Source organism: Plectrocnemia conspersa, unplaced genomic scaffold (genome assembly GCF_051122295.1).
Source record: "Plectrocnemia conspersa isolate PC_06_02 unplaced genomic scaffold, ASM5112229v1 ptg000007l, whole genome shotgun sequence".
NCBI lineage: Eukaryota > Metazoa > Arthropoda > Insecta > Trichoptera > Polycentropodidae > Plectrocnemia > Plectrocnemia conspersa.
In genome coordinates, this window is record NW_028277171.1 from 4,456,750 (window position 1) to 4,484,117 (window position 27,368).

General features: G+C 29.2%; 1 long non-coding RNA gene across 3 annotated transcripts in view; it reads right to left on the reverse strand.

Annotated features, from left to right (window-relative positions):
- Positions 1 to 4,310: 4,310 nt before the first annotated feature.
- LOC148233700 (uncharacterized) overlaps positions 4,311 to 27,368 on the reverse strand; it is a 113,786-nt gene continuing 90,728 nt past the window's right edge. For all 3 annotated transcript variants that reach the window (XR_015810224.1, XR_015810222.1, XR_015810223.1), the window contains one exon: positions 4,311 to 4,627. This is a non-coding gene — a long non-coding RNA (uncharacterized LOC148233700). The remainder of the gene's footprint in view (positions 4,628 to 27,368) is intronic.

Below are 27,368 nucleotides of genomic sequence, written 5' to 3' on the forward strand. Positions count from 1 at the left end.
AGTACAAGTATCTTTTCTCAATATGAACAGTCTTGGTATTGTATCAACCTATAAAATTTCCTTCATAACAAACAGCGTCCAATATAATCATACGATAACAATGGATTTATATATATTTTTTTATCAAAGACGTGTTTGTTATTGTATTTTAGTAAAGCACAATATCAAATTCAATTAATGCAATATTAAAATTACTGAGAAAAATATTTTAAATAAAATATATTTAGCCTAATATAGACACGTGTTATTAAAGAGCAAGCATTTATATATTACAAATTTACGTACATTATGAAATACGTTACACCTAATTAAGCAGACGTTTGATACGGCGAGAATTTATACACATGTTCTACCTTTTAAGCGCTATTTTACACGTGTATTTATGTATTTTGTTATACAGCGTTGCGAACGTTATGTAAGGAGCGAATATTACTATTGTGCTGATTTTTGGCACGATCACAATATGGGATTTTCATCATATCTCGTCGTAAATTTTGTACGACGCTCGAACGAATTCTGATTTATTAAAAAAAACATAGGGAGAAAACATGACAAAAGCATTGCTTTCTTCGATATATTCTACAATATTAATGCGCAAATATGGTTCTACACTATAGTATTGTTTATGTAGAATTTGTGCTAAATGGAAAAGGCAACCGCGTTTTTTATGACGGTGCGTCAGTGGAAAATAAGAGATAAAAACCATAGAAAAATGTGAGAAAATGTGTCAATGATTTCTTTACAATGACGGTACTCCTTCACACACTGCTCTTCTCTCTATTCAATACTTTTTTTGCGGTAAAAATATTTCTATGATGCCTCTTCCTTTGTATTGAATCGTTTTCCATTCATCCAATGTAGCATTGTTTTAAATATTAAATGAAGATAAAAAGATTTTATGGTGAATGTGATATCATAACAATATAGCATTCTAGACAAACATTTATAAAATATGATGAGCTACATTTAGATTTTTGTTAGAGAATTTTTAATAGCATATATGTATGTATGCATGACCTATTTACAGATAAAGCTAGTGAAACTTAATTTAAATTATAAAAATAATAATATTATTTCAAATCTTCTAGATACTCTAAAGTAAATATCAAACGAGATTTATAAAGTAGTAATATTTAATAAATAAACATATTAGTATTATACATATATAGAATTATTTATTAAAATAAATTATAATAACCACATTTAAAAGTAACAATAGCACTTTTAACATGATTGTAGATATTTCAATCACATACACAATTTTTATAATTCAGAGGTCATTCTAACGACCATTAGAAATCTAAAATCTCACAAGTCGCACCACACACAGTACTTTCAAAAGAATGAAAAAAATATCTCCTGACCACACAATCGCGTTAAAAATTGTAAATATTGCACAAACCACCTAATAGCACATACGTCCCGAGACATTAATCATCCATAAGTACCGCCGAAAACTACTCATTGTTTGGAAAAGACGCGCGCTATACAATACTTTCTAACCTACGCATAATACTATCGTTTGGTTATCTATATGGTGTCACCTTTTTTTGTCGGGGTTTTTCATTCATTGTAGGAGTCATAAAATTTTATTTGACGTTTCTACAACATTCATGGGTTAAAAAACAATTAAGAGAGTTGGCAAAAGTTCAATTGTCACAACATTTTGTTTTCGTTTTTACCTAAAAAATGGTTTTATATTCAACACCCTATTGTTTTTTAATATTTGCATCTTGAGTTTGGTGCAAGACGGTTGCTTTGATATAGTTTATGACAAAATAGTGGAAAAGTGTCCTCTGGACAAATGAATCCAATTTCGAAATTTTCTGAGCTAATCGCCTCCAATTCGTTCGCAGATGCCATTAAGAACAATATAAAGAAAAGTGTTTGGCTTCAACAGTTGCCCACGGAGATGTTCTATAATGGTTTGGAGGTGCTTTAAGGCGGATGGGGTTGGACCTTTAATCAGAATTCATAAGACTGAAGGCATGTGGCTACATGAAAATGTTAAGGCAATATACTATTCCATCTGGATGTCATTTGATTGCAAGACAATGACCCCAAGAATACAGAAAAAAATATTAAAAAAATTTAGAGTCTTGATATGTTTGATTGGGTGACCCAGAGTCTCAATTTTAATTTAATTGCCCCCCATTGGGAATATTTAAACAATAAAAAAAAAACAAAAAGACGCCCAACAAATAAGGAATATCTGTGGAAAATGCTAAAAAAATAATGTGCTAAAAATACATATTTTAGAAACAGTGCGCGCTAAATGGGGGCACACTAGACATCAAGTTTTATTTTTATTTTTAATGTGGTTTATAAGTAAATTTATTTATATTAAACGTAAATGTGACCAAATAATGGCATTTTTATTTATTTAAATATCATTTTTATCGATTAGTTATCAACAAAGTTATCATCAAATCGATTAGTTATCAAACAAAGCAGAATTGACAGTATAAAGACTCATTCATAGCAGTGTATGTCACATAAACAGACAAATCAAGAGTCCGCATCGACACGGCAAACATCAGAAGATCGTCCAAAGAGCATTGCGAGAACACATTACGATAATCCCAGCCACTTTACCAAAATCATAACCGACAATAATACTAATCGACACGCCAGTGAGGACTAAAGATTAGACTTTAAAGACCTGCCATTAGAATTCTAGCATCTAATAGTGACATTTATATTTCTTAATATATATGTGAAAAATTATGTATTTTAGTAACATACTATACACCTATGTATGTTTATATAATATACATATAATAACAATAACCAGATTTTCTGGCGTCTATATGGCAGCAAAGTCACACCCTTTCTGACTTAAAATGCGAAAGGGTAATATATTAAAAAATAATATGTACTTAAATATTGTACGTTAAAAAGTATAAGAAATAAAAATTGCTATTAAGTTTTTGCGATGCATAACCATATATAATGGGTTTTTTTATTGTCGCATTTTATAGCTGTATTTTTGGGAAATGAATATTTAACCCATTGAATTTAAACTTTTACTTTTTTTATTTATAACATTCAATATATGTAAATATTTTATTTTATAAGAAAAAATGCTAAGTTCATTTTAACTTAATATTTAAATTTTAATTGTTCTAAAAATAAAGTTATAGTATTGCGTGAAAAATATTTTGACACATTGGAAAGAAAAGTATTTTAGTGATTAACCACTAAATGAGAATAACCTATTTTCTATAATTTAACAATCGCATGCTTAAAAGATAACATCTGAGGAACGATTTTATTCATTTAAGCCGCTCAAAAAAGTCGCGTTTTATAATCGTTTACTCTTAATCTTCACACATCGTTTATGCATATTACATTTTCATACTCTTTGGTTTTTAATTTAATTAATTATATACAGTTAATTTTGTACACACGTGTAATTTTGTTCATAAATCTTATTTTTTTATTTTAAAAATTTTGTGAGGTGTATTTTTCGCTTACTGAAAAAGCTGAAGCACAAAACACCCAATTATACACGAGTTGGATAAAAACCTTACAATCGAAATAATCATGTAAAGTGGCAACATAATCACAAAAAAAAACAAAAAGTCTCTCACATTACTGGTCAAGTATTTTGCCTTTTAACAAAATAAAACAATTACTAAAATACATCTTACAAATAATGTTATAAAATTTAAAAGTAGGAATATATCACACAGTGTTTTGGAACTCATTAAGGTACTTAAGAAAATAAGATCCTAGAATTGAATAAGGTGAAAGTACTAATAAACAAATTCTAATCCAAAACTAGACGATTTAATAAAATTTAATCAGTTTCCGAATGCGTTGACGATACACATTTCACGCTAGATGAAAATGTGTTTTTTTAATAAACATAAATAAATAAATACTTAATACACTAGATAATAGACGTGAATCGTAAGATTTTTTGTTTAACAATCACTGATTTTATATACACCTTAATCGTGGCTCAATTATTATTCTATAAATAAATAAATATAAAAGACTCACCTTGCCAATATTGACGAATCCGTATTTCTCTGCAATCTTGTCAGCAGCATCCTTCCCGCTGGGTATGTGTACGGCAAACTGGTTGTGGTATATGACACTATCTCGCCTTAAACACTCTTTTCCAGGTACGAGACCAATCACAAAGATCACTAAGAACACAATCCTGACCATGGCACTGTGGCACTGTGCCGTGCATCTCGATCGCATTATACACAATTTTATTTAACGGCTAGTTAAAAATTATATTTAAAGTCGCAACGTACTATCACTCGATTCACTGTTTATTTTTATTTTTTATTATAAATAAAATATCTATAAAATTACTATTATTATTATTATTATTATTTACATAGAAAATATATCTAACATTTAATATACGAGATCGTTTGGTGGTGTAATTTGTTTTGGCCCATATTATTAAATTATTTATTATATGTTATCCTTTTCCTCCGGGTTGAAAACGGGTCGGTTACTATAGCGGAGTAGATAACGAAGTTTTAAAAGATTTTTATTACTGTAGAAGCAGGTGCAAATAAAATCTGAAGAGTTCGCGGAGAGTGAAAATTGAGAGTTTGAGCGAGCAGCAGCCGATGAAGCAGAAACTTTATAGAAGAGACACCTGCAAGCAGAAAAAAAACACACCTGTCTTAAACGAACTTTTTAACTTGATCATACCGTGATAAATTATAATTAGAATTCTTAAAAAATGTAATAAATGTTACTCCTTGTGCGGGAAGAAATAAATCTCTCGGTTTTTTTGTTGTTAAAACTTCGAGTTTTAAACTAGTTTTTAACGATGCTATCGTTTATAATCAAGTAAAATAAAATAATTAAAGCTATATTTCTTATACATTTAATTGTAAGATACGAATCTTTTTCATTATTATTTTATTATTTAATATTAAAATTTATTTTCCATTTGCTTTCTTATCATTGTTAAAATTATGTATATTACATTAAATTATTGTCGTTGTGCTTTTACAGCCGGCTGCGAATAAATTTAACTGCGTTTTAATTATACATTTTCTTTGTCCAAACACATCCGAGTAAACGTAGTAAAATATAAAAAGAGAGCATTTTAAAGTAAAATGTTTATAACGACTGAATGAAATTCGTAGTTGACACAAAACGGGAGCAATGAAAACGACAGCAAAAGGAACAGATATAAACTGGAGCAATAAACGACGGCTTCAGCAGGCTAAGGTTTTATAATATTTATGCATAAATTTAAATATAATATCTGCAAAAATCAGCAGAAAAATATCTGCTGAGACAAAACGTATTAACAAGTACATCGCATTCGGTGATGAAATATTATATATTACCCACAAAGATATATTTTAAATTTGAGAATAGAATATGTAATCAAAAATTTGTGGTAATCACGAAGTTGCACACTTCTATTGATTTCTGTGATTGCTATAATTGATTTCTGTGATTACAGATTTGGTATATATCCATGAAACAATATATTATTTATCATAAGTTTTTCAACCCTTTAATATTTCGTTGATTGATATATTTTTTCTGGATCTCCTGAAAGCCCATATAGCTTTTTCAATACGAAACTAGTGCTACATCAAGAGCCTGTTTTAAATACGTATTATAAAGTAAGACTCTTTGTTACCATGCTTAAATCATTGTATTGACTTAAACTTTGAGCGAGGGAAAAACTCACATACCCTATTTTAAAAAGCGTATAGTATACAGTAAAGACTTGAAATGAAAAAATACTGCAACATGAATGTTATTAAGTGTTTCAAAAAAGGCTACAAAATGGATAGATTTGTGGTAACTTAGTTTGTCAAAAGAGCAATAGGAAAGAGAATATTTTTCGCTAAATGGACTGAATAAGTAAAAATACTAAGCGCCTACAGCTAACTGAAATCTGCGGAGCGTCTTGAGAATTCCATATACATATATATTTATTTATATAATAGCTATTTTAATATTCACATTTTTCCACAAATGTTAAAATATAATTACATTCACAAAAGCTTATTATGGCAATAAGGGACTACAAAACTAATATTCTAATATATATTTACCAATTTATTAAACTATTCATTATTAAAACATCTATAGTGAAATATTAAAAAAAATATTTCTATTTCACTAACTTTAAAAACACAGTGCGTTAAATAACGAGGTAGTAAATTATATTTCCAGATGTACAGCTGCAGATTTTTTTTTTAAAAATGTTTTATAATTCAGCTAAATTTGCATACAAACTATTGCAAAAACGCATATTTTAGTTGCTGAAATTCCAGAAATAACTAATATTTCCGGGTTAATATTCTGCAGCTGTGTACTTAAATGATTGTAAATAATTATTTACTTCACGTGTGTCTAAAGAAATCTTTTAAAATGTAATTTTCTCTAACATACCTATCTCTAGTAATTACAACAAAAATCATCATTCTTTACAATTGAAAAAACAAACAGATATAATTTTTTTCAATTGAAAAAAAGCTTATATTCATATGCTAAAATTCATTGACATTTAATCTTTATATTTAAATTTTTCATTCTAATTTTTTCAATTTAATTTTTATGTATCAAAATTTACAGTTATACTTTATTTTAAAATTTACTGTTGATAAATAAAAAAAATAATAATGCTATATTCAAAACCACCTCTATCTAATTTTGAAAGATTAAAACGCGTGAAAATAATAATGTTTTTTTTTTTATAAAATAAAAAAGTGTGTTATAAGTACATAGTCTAAATAATATCTGCCTTTATTTTAAATTATCAATTTTTATAATTTTGAGACCGTATACTATTTTTTAAATTTTCATAAGAACTTTTCTGAACTTTTTTGTAAAATTTAACTTTTTCCAGAAAAATAGAATATCGATAAATAAATAAAACACTAATAATGCTTTATTCAAAACAATCTGTATCTAGAATAGTTTCATATATAGCTATTGTTTTTAATAAAATAAGACAATTTTTTAATATTTTAATAATAACGTGTTATAAATAGAACATATTTTTTATTTTATTTTATGATAGCATTGCTTAACGTGGTAATATAGGAAATATTTATTTTTTAATATGGAAGCTATTCCCATTTAGTAAAAAGCATTTTTGTAAATTATATAACTTTCCGTTAAGGTTTTTAAAATCTGTTGGGTTATTTAAGATATACTCAATGTTAAATCCCTATCAGAATTTAGGCATGAAAAGTAACACAAAAAAATACGTATTATTGGGAAGCTTGTAAAAAAATATCTGATTTTCCAAATTATCACACTACTTAATTTATTGTGAAATAAATATTTATTAAAACTTTCTTATATTGTATATACCTTAAACATAATTATTAACGAATTTATTTAAAATAGCTTAAAGTTGCTGAAACACTTTTGCAAAAAATTGTATTGCAGGTAAAAGGTTAAAAAATAAATAAAAAACAATTTTATATATTAAAATAAATATACAAAAGAACCGAATAATTTAAAATACTATATAACACACTGCTGACAATAAACCCCATATTAACATCAATTTAATGAGGGTTTTTGGCAGCTATAATAATTAAAATAAAATACTGATTTTAAATTTTCAACATCAAAACTATTAATTGTCCTAATTACTTTTATTGTAACCTTACAAATGTGTGTACCTATACACAATATTTAAACTAAATTTTTATATCCATCATAATTTCACAAATATATTGTTCACTATTCGTACAGAATATTGTTGAAAATAACAGATATTTATAAACTAATTTCAATAGCCGCAAAATAAATATTTTTAGCACAATTTATTTTTCTATTTCTAAAATATAATTTTGATTAAATTAGTAAAATCTAATCTATCTATTCAATTTGACAACCATTTTAAACATATTATTATATTGTTTATTATTATATATTGGTTATTGAAAAATCATTTATATTATTAATCTAGCAAAATGGTGATTGTAGATTTAGATCCTCGATATTTTATATTTCATAAAAATATACACATGTAAATAAATTTATTTATATGTTTAATGGTTCACTCTATAGTTTAAAACTTTAAATTGAAAGGAAAAGTTTTCCCAAGACAATTTGTACAGGTATATCTCTTGGTTTTGCTTTACACCAAGGTCTTCGCGGTCGAAAGTCTCTAGACAGTCGGGCGTTTAGCATTTGCAAATTGCGTTCGGAGGTTTTTAAAAGTGCCTAAGTCGATACTTAGGAGTTGTACGATTGTTTCGCAACACGCTTTGAACGCGCGCCATTAAAGCGTTTACAAAGTCACGTTTTTCCCTCGGCCAAAGTACTGCTCTGGCTCTTAATCTCCCTGCACTTATTTATATCCGCGGCGAGGGAGATAAACGCGCGATTAAACCCAGAAATTATGTATTTATGTGCAGGGGCCTCTGAGATTTTTCTTAATATTCAACCGGGAGACCGTTTTATATTTGTATAATTCGCTCATTAGAATACCGAGTGGGTTTCTCGGAAATTTTCGCACACCATTGAATATTTACTCAAACAAAAACGCAAAATATTCACGTACATACTTATAAATGCTCTAGTGTCTAATAAACGATATATTTTACGTATCTGGATATGCTGGTGTGTTAATAATTTTTATTTATTTATTAAGGTGGATCGATTTGGGAGAGGACCGAATAATAGACATTGAGCGCTTTTATTTTTTTTAGAGCATTGAGGATTTTCTAGGATAAAATTTTCGCACATAATATCTATAACATATATTTAAGATTGTTTGTGTAAGTAATGAGTCAGCGACAGAAAATAAAACTATGCAAAACTAAAATAAAATATCTGTACACAAATATATGTTGTAGCATTATAATTTCCGGACTCACGTTGCAGCACTAAAGTAACGTTAAATGATATCAAAGATAAAGCAGCACATATTTGAGGGAGTTTAACTACCTGCACATTTTTAATAATTAAGAATTCATTCTAGCGATAATTTCGAACAAATAAAAAAATAAATTAAAAGTCTCGAAAATAAGGCCACACACAGTATTTCACTGGAGATCTCGTGACCAAGGAATTGCGTTAATAATAATTATACATAACAAATAAAAAAATAAATTAAAAGTCTCGAAAATAAGGCCACACACAGTATTTCACTGGAGATCTCGTGACCAAGGAATTGCGGTAATAATAATTATACATAATAAATATAGTTAAAAAAAACTATATTATTTGACAGAAGTGTGCTAGACAAAAATTTCTACCCTGCACATAATTATATTGTTATTGCTAGAGTGACCGTCTAAATCATTTCTCTTTTAAGGCGTGTCCAAGAAGCGATGCAATTGGTCAGCAAATACGCTCAACTGTAATTCGCCAGAGCTGTCTCGAACAAGCAATATAAAATATATCATAGCACAAGCAAAGACAGCTCATGAACACGAGACACGTCAGCGGATACATCCAACATCATTACGATAACAAGTGGTCAATAAAATCACAGCCGACAATAATAGAACTCGACACGCCACCAAAGACCTAGCGTTTTAACTCCACTTTATATATGTATATGTGATCATTTTTATATGTTTAAAATTAAACTGCTAGCAGCTTTTCCGGTTTCTATTTGGCTGCGGTGTCATAACCTCAAAACCTCAACGGCCTCAAAACAAAAAATTTTATATCACTATTTTATCAATAGCTGCTCAAACAAAAATTTAACAATTAGCAATTTTTATTATATGCATAATGATAGTGTCTAAAATAGTGCTAATGTATGAGTGGTATTTGTGTTGCAATAATAATAAACTTGAGCATTAAAAAATGTACTGCAAAACTTTTTGAAATTCTGAAAAAATTGCCAAATGAAACACTAAATACTATTGAACAATTTTTAAATGAAAATATTGGATTTGTTCTGCAATATAATATAACTTAATACTTTTCTATCTAAACTTTAGCTGTTTTTAAAATTAAATCTATGAAAGACGCAGAAAATACAAGGAAAAATACAGATTGTTTTAATAAATATATATTTAAGTAAAAATTAAAACATTTTTCGCATAAGCCAATCAAAGAGTTAAATTGCCACACCTTAAATATGTTTTTCTTGTAGCATCATTAATAATTATTAGAAGTCAAACAAACAGTACCAGGAACCGAAATACTTACAAAAGTAACCGACAAAGAGTTGGAGTGATTGTGAAAGAAAGTCTGTAAGAAGATTAATGAAAATGGAAAATGTGCGAAGGAAATAAATGTTTACAAACTTTTTAACTGCCGACCTTGAATTACGATAAGAGCATTAAAAGTGTATGGTTCGATAATTGTATATTGTAAATTATCACGATACTGTTATAAACGCTTCAACTAAATCGAATCAATGTAATTAAACTGTATAAACATTGGCAAATAAAAAAAATATGTACTATTGTTGTATACGGAACAATTAAAAACTTTCTGAATACGTAAAACAAATCAGATTGAGTGTTTAAATAGTCGCGGAAATGAATTTTGTGATATACAATATCATCTGCACATAAAATAACATCACAACTTTCTATCGAAAAAAATTTAAAACAAATCCAATACCTTTTTATACTACGCATATAAAAAATAAAAGTGAAACAATGATTTATAACTCTGAGTAAAGGATATAAAATAAAAATATTTTCATCACCAAACATGGTTTACAGAGTTATGAAACGAAACAAAGGTAAAAAAAAACTACTTTGTATATGGCGTGTCAACGTTTAAAATGTCTAAAACAAAAATTTCAACAATTTCGACCCTAAATTTTTGTCTTTGCTTATGTGACGCGTGCACGTGACGCTTTTGGTATAGGTTAGAGGTGAATATTCAGTATGCCTGTCGCGATGCTCTTTTCAAATAATATAATTTTTAATTAATCTCAATTGAAAAAAAACTAGACCATTCAATATAAGAGTGGTATAGACCACCTAATACGCGATTATAACCTCGTGCTTCCCATTCGTAAGAAGGCCACCATAGTAAACATTTTAGACTATAAGAAATAAACGCTGATGCTGCGGTGAAAGCCAGTGCATTGAAGCGGAGAAGCAGCGAGTATTTGATTTAATAATTTATTCTTTCATTGTATCGAAAATAATACCTCTACTTTGATTAATAAAAAAACTGAATATATACAGTTTCATAATTGAAAATTAAAAATCTTAAATCGTATACTGCAAATGCCTGTTTGATTCACAGTATTGGATAATATACACGAATCTCCACCATTTTTTTTTGCCAACTTGAACTGCATGCTTACAAAACATATTTTTATAAAAGGTTTATAGCAAACTAATATACGGCATGAATAGATATATTTTTGAATTGGCTCTTATGGTATGTCAGATACCTACTATGTGCTCATCAAGTCTACTATGATTTGAGAGGTATGTTTAACTGCCGCTTTAGAATTTACATGACGTGATTGTTTGAATTACAATTTGTTCTTAGCATAGTATTTTTGTCGAATATACTGTTATCTTTAAGCGTTATCAGATTATATTTATTATTGTACATTGTACAATTAGAAATCTCTACCAATTCGAGATGTAATATTGTAAATTATACTTCTATGCTTGTAACCTTGTAAGTATAATATGAATCGAGTCGTCAACGACGATGGGCATCCAGATAAGGGCATAACCAGTGCCACCCGCCGCCGCTCGTCCTGCGAACGCGCCTTTACACCGACCGGGATAATTGAGAAATTTCTCTTATTAAGGGGCAAGTGGGTCAAACGGTTAACGAGGCAATTGTGCATAAACATTAACGATAACCACCAAGCAGCTCGAATACATCAAGATATACAAACCAAGCATACACAGACACGTTTATAATAGTGCGCGGCGCGTAAGAGCGGAAGGCGTCTTACACGCAAATTTATCAGCCCGGAGAGCCGAGATTATCGCTCGGCCGGGACTAGCTATATAAGCCGTGCCCCGCTATGCTACTTACACCCGTGCCATGCGATGCCATGCGACATTAATCGCTAGCGCCAGGATCGAACATTAGCCCCAGCCGAGGATGGGCTAAATCGCAGGTAAATCGCGGTCGTTATCCAAAACAGATTACCGGGTGCGTTGAACCGTTAAAAATAGAGAGATGACGGGCCTTAGTTTAATCTAGGATAATGGTCTTATTATTCGCACTGCGGGGGGAATTATGGTAATAAAAAGAAGTTAAAAGCTCGTGCCGTGCCAATACTGGTTCGGGATGGAACTAATTAAAACATCAGTTGCATATACAACAAATTTAACAAATTACTCTTATATACGACGAAACTCAAACAAATATAGGCTTAAGAAGTTGAATTGTGGCAATACGTTACACCGGGATCAAAAGATTTATTTACAATAAAAACAATCGAAACGATTGTCGGCAGCTACGCAGGTTTTTATATTAATAATAAAAATATATATTTTCATCCTAATCAAGATGCACTAAAAAAATGTAAGAATATTTATAATTACTACGGTCACTCACTATCGTGAGGTACCGCAGCTAGTTAATGTATGAATACCGGACCCGCAACTTATTAATTTTTTGTTTCATTCTATTTTTTTTTTTAATTTAGTTTTAGTATTTATTCATCAAACTTGAAAATTTAAGCACAAGCTTAAAACTATTGCTTAAGCCATTACTTTAGAACAAACTTAAATTATACAAAAAAAAACATATTACAAGGCTCAATGGTTCATGACACCTTTAGGTGTATAATGCATACTGGCGGTTTTCTTGATGACTTCTATAAAAAACAAACAAAGCTGGCAATAGCTGTCACAATGACAACGAACCGCAAAAAGTTATGATAAATTATATGAAATAAACAGAGGACAATTTTTTTATCCCATTGAAATAGTTGAAGAATATGCAAAATAATATAGCACTTAATTTAAAGATAATATAAGCAAAACTTTCAATAATTAGTACACTAGTAAGTATTTTGTAGTATGTATTAGAAAATGACTTAAAATAATAAAAATTATAAAATTATTTCGTTGTAACGTATTGGGCTAATGCCACTCATGTTGCAATGGAATATTTACAATAAATATTTATAAACCTTTTTAATCAATACTGCGCAAAAATACAGAAAATTAAAAATTAGCTTGTAATTAATAAAAAAGAAATGGTAAATAGAAATGGAGAACATTGAAAGTATCTTTAAATTTATTTTTACTTAGTATTTAGTCTGTAAGTATATCGTAATATTTTTTGTAAAAAAAAGCTTTTGAATAGAAATCGCATTTTTATATATTGTAGGATTTTTAGAAAATAATTAATTAATGAAGTAATATCTATAAAAACTCAGACGGTTAAGTAAATAAACATGTATATGAATATCAGCCGCACACGCTTGGCCATACACGCCGAGTTATCACATTTAATATGTTTAAGATTTTGTATATTATATGTGATATTACCCGCAACACAAAAGTTAAAACAGATTTTGTCGTTGATTATCGGTTGATTTTACAATGCCAGTAACACCTCGATTTAAATTATTACTAAGCATTGTGAATTTGGGCGTTCTATAGAAAAAATGACAATATGAAAAATATAATGAAAATCTTTCAAATATGTATATACGATAAAGATTTTATTATATGCTATCAGGAAAATTAAGTTACTTATACCAAATTAGGTTTTTTAATTGACGATTCAAGTATTTAAGTTTCATACGACATTCAAATATTTATCTTATGCCAATATATGATATTTACTAACTATGTACTTTATTTTTCATATTACCAGTAAGTATCTTGCTTTACTAATTTTGCTCAAAGTGAACAACTCGAATTTTGTCATTCTTTATAAAAAATAATCGCAAAAAACAAAACTATTAAACGTGGATGTGATATTTTGAAATACTCGATATTGGGCATTAATAATTTAAATTATGTTTGCAATTGTATACTATTTGGTTATGACGCTTGATCACTATAGACCCATATAACGTTAGTATGATAAAATCATACCCGCACGTTCAACGTCATATAAAAATATAATATTACTTTATGTTAATAATTTTTAATTATTTTTCAGAAGCAATGATAATGTTTATGTAATGAAAATCAAATACTCACTTTTTGCACTTGAAATTCGTCTACAGAACACAACACTTAAAAATTACACTACATATACAGTACCAGGCTAAATTATTAGACCCAAGCGGAATACATAAGTTTTTTACGTAAAGGTAGCTCAATTATGTCGTAACTCGATCTTTATTATCTATGATTTTGTTGTTTATTTTTACTGGCATTACTGGTAACTTATTTGCATTCGCCGAAAAACTAAAAAGGAAACCCGCACTGATGACATTTCTAATCGTGACCTCGTTATCATTATGATAAAGGAACTACAAGATAAGATGAGTTTTATCACCTCACACATTTAACCTAAATTTACATAATGAACGGAAACAACCGATCCACAATCGCGCCGCGAACACTTAAAAATATAAGCTTGGAATTCTAATGGTTTACGTGATAAAAAAACAGAATTTAACCAATTCCTAATAGATCATAATATAGATATTGATTTAGTTTCCGAAACACATTTAAAATAATCGATAAAAGTAAACTTCGCCAAATATAAAAACCTATCGAACGGATATGTTAATCGGTGCTGGTTGCGGAACAGCATTATACGTAAAAAAAAACACGTAGAATACAACGAAACGCGAATAAACGAATACAATAAACTAGAAGTAACGACAATACAAGTTAAAACTGATACTCCCATTATAATATATTCTGTGTACACTCCTCCCAAACCAAATTACACAGTGAAAGATTTACCTAAGCTATTTATTCACGCGCAACCTATTTTTGCTGCAGGAGATTTCAACTCAAAACATAAAGACTGGAATTGCAGGGCCACCAATTTTAAATAGCTTTGTTAATAATAATAATACAATTAATCTATAAATTCCATCAACTCCAACCCATTATTCTACCCGAGGGCTATAGAACATATTAGATATTGCAATAACTAAAAATCTATCCGCATACGACATAGAAGATCACAATCCGGTTAAATTATATTTTTTTTTCCAGTCAATACAAATGTAGATAAAAATATAATTTCGCACTCTAAAAAGATACTATGGGAATTTAATTTTTATTATCTAGAACAAACCCTCCCCAATAAAAAAAATAATAAGATATCGAAATCGATAAAAAAATTAATATTTTTGCTCACTCAATAAATACATCTTTAAAACTATGTACAATTAAAAATAAAATTAATAATCACGCTATTCTCCCGGTAACTATCCGTGAATTAATTAAAGCAAAAAATCAAACCAGACGAAAATGGCAGCAATTTAAAAATAAAACGGACAAAAAACAGCTAAACCGCTTGCAATTTAAAATAAAAATCAAAATTTTTAAGTACAATAACGAAACTTGGGAAAACAGGCTTAAAGATTTAAACCCATACGACAACTCGCTTTAGAATATGTCAAAAATTAGTATTCAAAAAATTTTAACACCATCGTCTTAGTATATACAGTAGAAGATAAAGCTGAAATAATCGCAGATAGCCTGAAAAATCAGTGCACAATTAATCTATCCCTAACAAACGATAACTTTAAGAATAAGATCAATTAAAAGTAATCTCAATAAAACCCATGATAATATTGAACCAACCTTGCCCTCGGTACTTAAAAACATTATTCGAACACTCCCCAATCGTAAAGCCCTAGGAAATGATTCCATACCTAATCAAGCATTCAAATTCCTTCCACGAATTTCCATCAGTTTTTTTAAATAATTTAAATAATATCATAAACGCGGCATTTGATCGCTTCTATTTCAATACGGCATGGAAACAAGCAAACGTAATAGTTCTACGTAAACCGGGTACTAATCCAGCTCTTCCAGTGAGCTATTGACCGATTAGTCTTTTACTCGTCTCGTGTAAAATTTTCGAAAAACTAATTCAATCTAGATTAATAAGACACGTGATCGATAATAATATTTTACCTAAAGAGCGCATTCGGCTACGCAACAGCTACATCGAGTTGTGGATCACATACAAACGGTCTTCGATAAAAAAATGTCAACAGGAGCCGTATTTCTGGATATATCTAAAAGTGTTTGATAGAGCTTACCACTATGGGATACTATTTAAGCTCATTAAATTTAATTTTCAACTAGAACTGGTCAAAATTATAAAATCATTTCTCGAAAACAGAACATTTCATATTAAATTAGAAAACTATTTATCTAGTCCTAGACCTATTCTGACAGGCGTTCCCCAGGGATCGATACTAGTACCTCTGTTATTTACTATTTTTACCGGCGATTTTCTTTCAAAACAAAACAAAATGGTCAATACTGCACTATTTGCGGACGATACCGCCATACTATACTCCCACAAAAATTTTCACCGAACAGTACTTCACCTTCAAAAAAAATTCGACACCATTCAGAAATGGTTTGACAAATAGCTGGTAGCAGCAAATCCCAATATAAGTATTGCATTTATGTTTACGCATACAAGAAAAAACACCTATGCCACAAATAAACTTCCCCAGCTAAAAATGTATAACAAAACTCTCAACTGGCAAAAATCAGCCAAGTACCCTGGATTCTAAACTAACTTGGAAACCCCACCTAGATAAAACTGTTAAATCTAAAAAAAAGAAAATTAAATACTAAAATAAACTGTTCCTCTAACAAATCGATCATCCACCAGTAATTTCTTATACCCCCCCTCTCTCGTTTGGGGCTACATACTTAATAATAGAAAATATGCAAAAACGCTACAAATCCAACAAAACATCTAGTTACGAATGGCGACAAATGCTCACTGGTTTGTCCACAACTCGATTATCCATTGGGACTTAAAAATAGACAATTCGATCAACTAAAAAGCAAACATCGCGAAAGGATAAATGTCACTCGAATCTGTTAATAAACAATTTATATAAAAACTACTAATTAAATTCAAACATTAATAATAACAAATAATTAATAAATAAATAATATTATATCATAAAGTGGAAAAATATTTTTTTTTTATTTCTTAAATAAAAAAAGGTGAAGAAAGGAAGAAATCAATAACCAGGTAAATGGCTTTATGCCAAGGAACTAAGAAATAAAATATTATTCACTGTATATTTGCATACTTGCAGTGCAACTACATATGTCATTTGTTGTCGTTTTTCTGGCGTGAGCATTTGTGTTCGAATATAACCCAAAAACTCGAATTTGCGATTAGTCTCCGAAACGTAATATAAATCAATAATTTCTTTAATAAGACGGTAAGCGTGCATGTTTTTATATTATATATGGATATGTGTGAATTAGTAGCCGATTTTAAATTGGATAAATATATATATTTTTTAATTAAAATGGGGAAACACACCAAAGAAAGTTAAACAAATATCAGGACTTTTGATATTTTTTCTTCTATCTCAATATAAAATTGCAAAGACAGATGGTGGCTCAAAAAGTTCTGTGAAGAATATCAAGCAAAAATTAGACTCTGGGATCACCGTAGATCCAAGAAGAAAAGGTTGTGGAAGGCACCGCATTACAACCCCTAGAACTGACAGGAAGATTCGCAATATTTGTGTTAAAACCAAAATTTACCAGTTTGTTTATTGACTAAAAACATAATCGATGAATAGATAACAGTTTCACAGCAAACTGTGAGGAGGTTGATTGGTAGAATTGGGGGTGTGTCGCGAGTAAGCCGGCCCGAAATTCAAAACTTCGACAATGCTTAACCCAGCGACTTTTTAGTGAGTCATCTATTATTTTTATTCACGGGTCAAATCTAATCACTTTCTAAAAATATATATAAAATATTTATTTTACTGATAAATGAAGCTAGTAAAATAATATTTAATAATTTACAAAACACAATCTGTAAATAATTATTTAATCTGTTTTAAAAATAAAATAATCAACAAATGACGCACTGGTAAGTCGCTGGTTCATAAATACAAGAATTTGACTGTTGAGGATTGAAAAAAGTGCTGCTTTATGCCAACTAAGTTTGTTATAAATAAAATAATTAAGCGTATTTTTTTTAATTGAAATTGTGCCTTTCAGATGAGTCTATATTTTAAGTTTTGATGGCGAAAACAAAATTTGCGCAACGTAGGCCAGGCACAAAACACATTTCAGAATGTATTTAAGCACCCACCTTTAATCATAGTTTGGTCAGTAATTTCTGGGATAGGAAAAGGCCGCCTTTACATAGTCGAGAAGACGATGCGTCAAGACCAATAGAAAAAAGTATTGGAGACACGCCTTATATCACAACTCGAAGAATGACTTCGTGGAAGCGAGGAACCAATATTCATTGACGATGGTGCTCCTTCTTATAAATCTATGAGCATCACCGTTTTTCTGCATGATAAAAACAATGGTCAAGAAGCTCGCACCACATGTTTAGGAGCATGTGGTGCGAGTGTGGTGTGGTACAAAAAACCACTTTCTGTCTAAAAAATATATATATGATATAGACCAATTAAGGAAAAAATATCCAAAATTTTGCTTGGGTTTACAATATGCCAGGTACTGTACGTTTGCATAGATAATTTGTTGAATGTATACTTTTAATCGCGATATATTTGTGTTGATTTTTATAGTAAAAACTCACTATGGTTATTTACAATTGCAATATTTTATTCTGTTAAATTGAACAACGCACTTGAAAATTATTTTTATAAACAACCGTCACGTTGCTATCGGCTACTGTGTTTTATTATTAAAATATTGATTTTTACCGGTATTTAGCGGCTTTAATAAGTGGGTTTATTAATATGTTTATTTAGATAATTTATTTTATGTATACTTTTAATCCCTACACGCCATATATTTATGTTGATTTTTATAGTAAAAACGCACTATGGTTATTTACAATTCGGATATTTTATTCCGTTAAATCGAACAAGGCACTTGAAAATTGTTTTTATAAACAAATGTCACGTTGCTACAGGCTACCGTGTTTTATTATTAAAATATTGATTTTTCACGGTAGTCAGAGCCTTTAATAAACGGTTTTATTAATATGGCCAGATACTCTATGTTTGTTTAGATAATTTAATCAATTTATACTTTTAATCCCTACACGCGATAAGCTTAGGCTGATTTTTATAGTAAAAACGCACTCCGGTTATTTACAATTGGAATATTTTATTCCGTTAAATTAAACACCGCACTTGAAAATTATTTTTATTAACAACTGACACGTTGCTACCGGCTACCGTGTTTTATTATTAAAATATTGATTTTTTACAGGTAGTCAGTGCCTCTAATTAAAAACAAAAGAGTTCAAAACCTCTGAGTTTCGAAATCAATGAAGCAAATTTAATTTTTATTTTCATAAATTATAATCAAATGTATTATTATAAACCGTTACAATTTATAGTTACAAATCTAACCTAGTGTTTCAATTTTTTAAGCGAGTGCGTCCGGGAGCGGCTTAGAACAATTATATAAAAGGTAATATATGTATTTACTCATATAATCATAAATATATAATAAAAAATGTATTTAAAGCTATAAAAATATTAGGGGTAAACTCATATTTTCCGTGTGTATTAAATTATTAAAAGCAAAATAAGCTCAAATGTCTAATCTCCGTCCATCAAAGTCGAGTTATTGAATATTTTAGATATGGGAAGTTAGTTGATGATAATGACAATTTTAAAGCGTTCAGAATTTTGATTAGGTTTATGATTTATTAATATTGCTTAAATTCATATCAAAATTTTGGTGTAAAAAATACCCTTTAAATAGTTTCAATAATATAATCACAATTACTCAAATTTAATTTTTTAATTCATTATTTAATCATTACCTTTTTGATCAAGAAATATTTTTAAATCTAAATCTTCAAAAGATCTTATTAAGATTAGTATTTTAAAAATATTCTTTATCAAGAAATACGAGATGTTGATTTTGAAAGTGGGGCAAGTCCATTTTATTAAAAAAAGAGTTAGAGCCAATTTTCATTAAAAATAATAGTTTATATTCAATTGCCAATCATATCTATAAATATGAATGTAAAATTTTTACTACTTATTTATTTTAATCAATGATATTAATTGTTTGATGATTTTGAAAGTGAGGCAAGTCTACCTAAAATAAAATAATTTTAATAAAAATTGAAAAGCGTGTTAATTAGTTTCCATAATTTTGAACAATTTTAGTGTTTTGCAGATTAATGGTTTTACACAGAAGAATGCGACCGAGAAATTAAAGGGGGACACAAGAAACTCGCTGTTTGAAATAATATTAAGATACCAAAGAAGCAATAATTTTATTAGAGTATGGAAAATCATTTTTTAGACACATTTAATATGTCTAAAAAAAGAGTGTACCAAATAAATTTTGGGGAATATTTTCGTAGTGGAACAGAAAGTTCCTCTCGGAAAACCAATGAGAATGAATTCAAACGCGTGAAGGAACAGAGTTTTGCTCAATCAGAAAGCCATTATACAAAGTCTCACAATCCAAAAAAAAACTATTTAACTTTGAATTGCATATAATAAAAATGTACAATTTATACGTTGATAAATGTAAGAAAAATGACGCAAGAGAATTTAATTTGCACTTTCATCAGCCACGTATAGACACGTGCCAAAAGTGCGATTCGCCCAATATGCAAATTAAAACGTCACGCAATATTGAAGAAAAAACTTAATTTAAAAGAAGCTGAACTAGCTAGAAAAGACTTACAAGAAGATAAAGCGCTATCAGTTCAAATGTAAACCATTAATTATCCTACAATTACATATATTAATATAGACTTGCCCCACTTTCAAAATCAATGGATCATATATCAAAAATATTTTGAACACATAATGTACATATTTAATATTTAAAAAAATATTACATACTACTATATTTTCAGTTATTAATTTAAATCAAATTTGCGTTTTTATTCGTTCATTTAATTTTAGTAAAATTATTTGGCTAATTTCTTTCTATATTTCACGTTTTTTAGAATATAAAATTGTGGGCATTTTCAAGTATATAAAGTAGGGTGTCGAAATTAGTTCTTACTAAAGTAAATGGCTTAGAAATATAATTAAAAATGAATGGTATTGGTTCTTAATTTGCTTTACTTAGTTATATAAGAATATGTATGATTAGTACTGTGGGGATTAAAAATAACTTTATTAAATCATTGAAACAACAATACTATGTCTAGAAAAATACAACAAAGCATGAAAACACCCTGAATTGCACAATTGCCACCTAGACTCTTAAACGCTATCAAAAACCAAAAAAACTACTTAAATTTTTGTTTTAGCTTTAAATTTATTACAATAATAGTAATGTATTCGCGTGAAATTAACATTAATAAACCTAATATAATATGTTGAAAAAATTGATACACTAAAAATAATCTTAATTGTTTATATTATTTATATATTGTTAACATTAAGATTTTCTCCATTTGTAACAATATAAAATAAAATATCATTATTTTATTATATACTTAAACAAAAAACATCTACTTAACAAAATCCGTTCCAATCATTTTTAGATAAAATATCCGATATGAAAATCCAAGGGTTGAAAAGCTTTGCTTGACCCTTTCTTCTATCTATAGGAAGTGCTTTTTTTAGATAAAAAATAATAAACAAAAAAATTTAAGCCGCACTTGAGATCGTACCCCTTTGAGTAGCCTTGAGATTATCTCGACTTTGTAAACTCGGCGTTTAATATTTTATTACTTTGCCGTGTAGTAATTTTTTGTCGAATATGAATAAAATTTAAATTCGTATTTTGCTAATGTTAAAATTATTATTATAAAATAACAATAAATCCGTTTCAGAATAAAAAATAGAAATATATAAGAAGTATAAATCAAGCAAAAATTTATATATTTTCAACCCTTAAAAAATACAATTTATTTATAATACATAATATTCATAAATAACTGCCCTGAAATTATTGTATTTTAATAACGCATAATAAAAGTAAATTCATGTTTAGCACTTTAACTAAAAAAATATTAAGCTGTTTTTTGGGCTACTTTTAAATGCGGCAATATAAATGTACTTAATTTAATTAACAGTGGGTCGTGACAGTACAACAGATAATCTTAATTATAATGGAAAAAGTCGTGATAGAATATTGACATTTGACCTTCTTTGGTTAGAGGTTAATAAGTAATATATAATAATTTTATTTTATCAGTGCTAGATAATTGCGTACATCCTTTCTTGTGACGTCATCATGATTAAACTATTGATTTTTTGCATTTTTAATAATTTTATATATGTAGTGTCTATGTTTTAATATAATATTTATAGTATATAATAATAATATAATATTATGACCGATAATATTTACAAGCCGACAATTTTCTTGGAACTGTTTATAATTGTTTGAATAATAAATCTTAATTGCAAAACGTACAATTTCTACGAACGATTAAAACATGGGTGTCTTTAATTAATTTTAATTTAATTATACAATAAACCTTCAAACAAAAATATATTTTATATGAAATAATATTTTTAAAAAAATCAGATCAAAAAATTGAGAATCAGTTTAATCTAAAAACTATCAAAAATATGATAGTAATATGATTTTTGGGTAAGCAGTTTAAAGATAAATCTAAAGCAGTTTCTACCAAAAAAAAATACTACGCGGCTTAAAATATATGATTTAAAAAATGACAAATAATACTATGAACGCAAAAAATGTCCACTACAAAAATGATTTGTGCAATTTATGAATTCGACACACAGCGTCCACCATTTTTTTCATTATTTTCCCCTCGTTATTTTTTCCCAATGCACAATTACCCCAGTTTTTCATTGAATGCGGCCCCGTCCGGCATCGTGTTTGCGCGCCATTTTTATGGCCCAGAGATCGAAATGCAAATTGGCGGCTAGACGTGTACGGCCCGCGGAAACAGGATGTTCGCCCGGGAATATTGTCCTACTCTCTGTTTTTCCCGATGTTTTTTGCCATTTTCAGATGCATTCGAACCGAGCTGGCCGGAAAAAAACAAAACGGGGGCCGTATTTCAATCGTAAACACGATATATCGCCGATTGGGCCGCGATGAAACCGGACGGCCGGAAACTCTTCCCGACATGGACTATCTTGTTTCCCGCAACGCTGATTCCCGAATTTCGGATTCAACATTGATCGATGGCGGTGGCCGTTGAAATGGAAATCGATTTAATTGGCGGTAGAGGTGACCGTGAGGTTTGGGTAATTTAAACATCTGCCATTTATTATATAAAAGATACGCGCCGCGCCGTCTTGCGTTTTGTAACGAGTGTATTTTTTTATGTTCTAATTAAACTCAATTGATGGTTCTGCATTATTGGCTTTGTTAACTGCTGACTTCATTCAATAAAATACTTTTATGTTAACGCTCTATATCCAATTATTATTTAATTGATTGATTTTATTATAACGGATTATCATTTGCGTATCACTTGAAACACACGTAAACTATAACTCCTTTTATAAATTAATATTTTTTCAGTATGAACTTAGTTCAATATTCTTATTGATAACTTGTTATTTGTTTGAGAATATGCAATGATAAGAATGACATATTGAAAATATTTATGATTTTTCTTTAATAAATATTATAAAATAAATGCAGCAAAAATTTTGAGTATATTTAAATATATTAATGTAAATTTATATGTTAAACACCTTATACGCTAAAGAATAAATACAAATTAAGCTCCCATTACCATATACATACAAAAATTATCCATCTAAGCAAATATTTTGTTGGGGATTTAAATCTCTTGAGCTAAGTGCCTTGTATAAATGTTTTACTGAATAAAATGGCAAGCATGGTGTCCCTTAAACTTGTATTTTTAAAAGTAGTATTCTAGTACTTTATTGATTAAAAATACATTTATAAAAAAAAATTACTGCGACACATTTTTTATGGTATTTTTTTCTTAAACTGATCATCACTTTTCTCACAGATAAAATGTCATCCGTTGATAATGTCGTCGTAATCCATCTCACTTGACTATACCAGATGGTTGAAACACAGTGTTCTGATATTATCAGCAACATTTAACAATTTGGATGCCTCAGAATTATTATACAGACGCAGCTTATGCCCATTTCGTTTGTTACTGTTGGGTTCATCAATTAAATTCAATTAACCATTTAGTCCATTATATCTGCTCGTAAAACAATGCTATTTTTAAGTGATATAAAATGATTAGTCAAAAATACTTTTAGATAAAATTACGATATTAAGCAATAATTATCGGCAGGTCATCTGCCCATAAAATGATCTGTTTGAAAAACATCGACAAGTGTTGCTCTGTGCTAAATTTTACACCTAAGTACACATTAGAGCCTCTGTGATTGGCAATTGCAATTAAAGGGAACAAAAACGAGATATTCTTATGGAAAGTTTATAATAATACAGGTACGTGAACAATCAATGATTACTTACAATGACACTTTTTTTTAGAACTTACGCTTAAAATATCTATTTCGAACTTCAATATATCATAACTTCAAAGAGCTTTCTAGCTTGGATTAATTTTTTGTGTATAAACTTCAAAAAAGAAGAGGCCGACCCAAATTCATTCTTCGCATTCCTTAGCCGGCATCTCTAATAATAAATATTTAGCTGTATTAGAATATTGTATCGCAAAAAGATTAAATTGTTTTTAATATATACGTAGTATATTTATATACTATTCAATACTTGGAGTCGTTGTTTTCAAAGACGAGCTTGCGAAAACTGGTGGTAAAAACATTAATGACAAAAGAGATGCAAAAATTATGTAGTGCCTGAGATCATAAAAATAACTTTGGCCCTATCTATAAGACTTCCTCTACAATACACCGGCAGTGTAATTTAGAAATAATATTATCTTGGCATATTCAATAAAATACTCTGATTAAAAGTCATCATCAGTAAAATGAGATAAAAATAAAATAAAACACTGACCCAAATTTTACTACATAAAAAATGCCGATAGCAGATATTAAAAAGGGACAAAAAATCTAACAATAGATAAATAAACTATTTCTTGTTGATAGTATAAATCAAAAATAATTATGTGATTCGGTTGTCTTAATATGCAGAGAGATAATCATTATACAGTATATTGAACTGTAAGTACCCGGATAGCAAAGAAAATTTATGATTTATTTACATTGCGCTACGGTTATTAGTGGGTATGCTATGAGCTTAAGAATATCACGTTTAATTATATCAACAACCACAACAAAATCTTCCTCTAGCTGCTTTACTATGAACGCGCCTTAAGAAAGAACGTTGCGCGATGAATAAGCGCTTTCATAAAAAAAGCAGCACATAAAGTAAGATAAAATCAGATTGGATCTCGTGGGGCAACGCCGTTTACGCGCCCTTAAACGTATCCTTTACGGTGGCAGTTGTTAAATTAGAAAAAGTACACGCATCACTCTTTTTCAAGTTGACACCATCGCACCGCTCCGCAATTTGGGTGAGGGGTTCCTTATTATGTGGCCCGCGTAAAAAATGACGTCTGCCGCTTTGACCCGACTCTCTTTCTCTCTCTCTCTCTCTCTCTCTCTGCGAATTTATGCTTTCCCCGTCGGCGTCAACCGGAAAAATTGGATATTCAAATGAAGTCCGGATAGCATCGCGATAGCAACGAGGACGACGCGCCGCCACTGAAGCGGCTTTTTGCGCAAGCGCGCAGACCAAAAGCACAAAAACGCGACCATTACCCGAGCGGTTGTTGAGTAAAAAATGAAATGGCGAAAAAATATAATATATATGTGAAAATATGGCGGCACGTGGGAGGCGGACGAGCCATTAATTTCGATCGTTTCCACGCGTCGTCTGATAAATATTGCGAAATACCGCAAAAAAATCTTGGGCCTTTCGTGGGATCAGATTTAAGGACGTCTTTTTTCAAGCAATGTTATTCATAGTATTATTATTGAAAATTAACTGTTATTACATATCATGAATAGTGTCATATATTTATTGTTAACTATAATAATAATTTATAATTAGTAAAATGGATTATTTACAGATTGATTTCAGCCTGGTGCGTGTGTTTACCCCGTTGTAACGCATTGGGGTAGCGCCTAATTTTAAAAACATATGTAGTTTTTAATTTAGCGCGATACAAAATTCGCAACCTCAGCATTTTTACAAGAAGGGACGTGTTTTATGTAAACATAATATAATATAAAATTAAACAATGTCAAGGTTTTAACGTTTATTTTTAAATAACATAACGAAAAAATATCTCAGGATCACTGAAAATACTCTACTTTGTAATAAAATAATATTGTTATAAATTATTAAAATAATAGAAACACCTAAAATATTAGACTAAAATACCGAAAAGATAAATCTTTACTTATTGAATATTACAAGATTTTGCTTCAAAAGTGAGATAATTCGATTTGGATATAAAATTACACTTTCGTCATTAAGACTGTAATTAGTTTTTTTTTATTGTATCTTGTTTTTAAAATATATTTTTTTATTCAAAAAAATTGTATGGTTTTAAATTGCTAGGGATGGAGTAATTTTGTCTTTGTGAATTTTTTATCAATAATTAGTTCTTACACATTTATTATGATACATTCTTATATATGGCATAAGATTTAATGTTTAGGTATGCCTTCTAGATATTATTCATTACAAAATCATAGTTGTTTGCCATCATAGTAATGCAGAGAATTTATTACTGGTTTTTTTTTAGTTTTGGCAAAGTTACAGTTTTACTATATATTGTAATAAATTTTAAATATTGATAAAATATGTAGAGAAATACCGCTCGTAGAAAATATCTCGAAATTTATAAACATGTCACAACATACATATATAAATATAATGTCTTACTGGCTATGAAGTCATTACCCCGTAGGGTTCTCAAACCTTAAGATCTTATAAAATGACAATGTTTATTATATTAACGACTTTGAATCTATCGTTAAGCGACTTTACAATCTAACAAGATGTATTAGACTACAACAAGAAGTCTTGTTCAAATAAAAAATCAACGACATTGGTCAAAGAAGCAAGGTTAGGAATATATGCCGGAATTTGCTATTATTCTCAAGGGTAAATAAGCTTAGACGTTGAAGTAATAAATCACTCTTTTCATATACTTAAATGAAATAAATAAGAGGTTAGCTGTATTGGCACCAAGCGGAAGTACGCTGAATCAACTGAGACGACCCTCATATGCCAAAGAAAGCAGCTTTTATTTATTATTGCTCAAATTGTACGAATATTTTTCAAATTGTTGTAATATAAATTAGTTAAAATAAAAACTGTATTTTATACTAATAAAAAATAAAGGCTTTCACCGTTAGGTTCCGTACATATATTATCTCAAAATTATTCACCGAACTAATGGAAAGTAAAGTTAGGGATTAACAA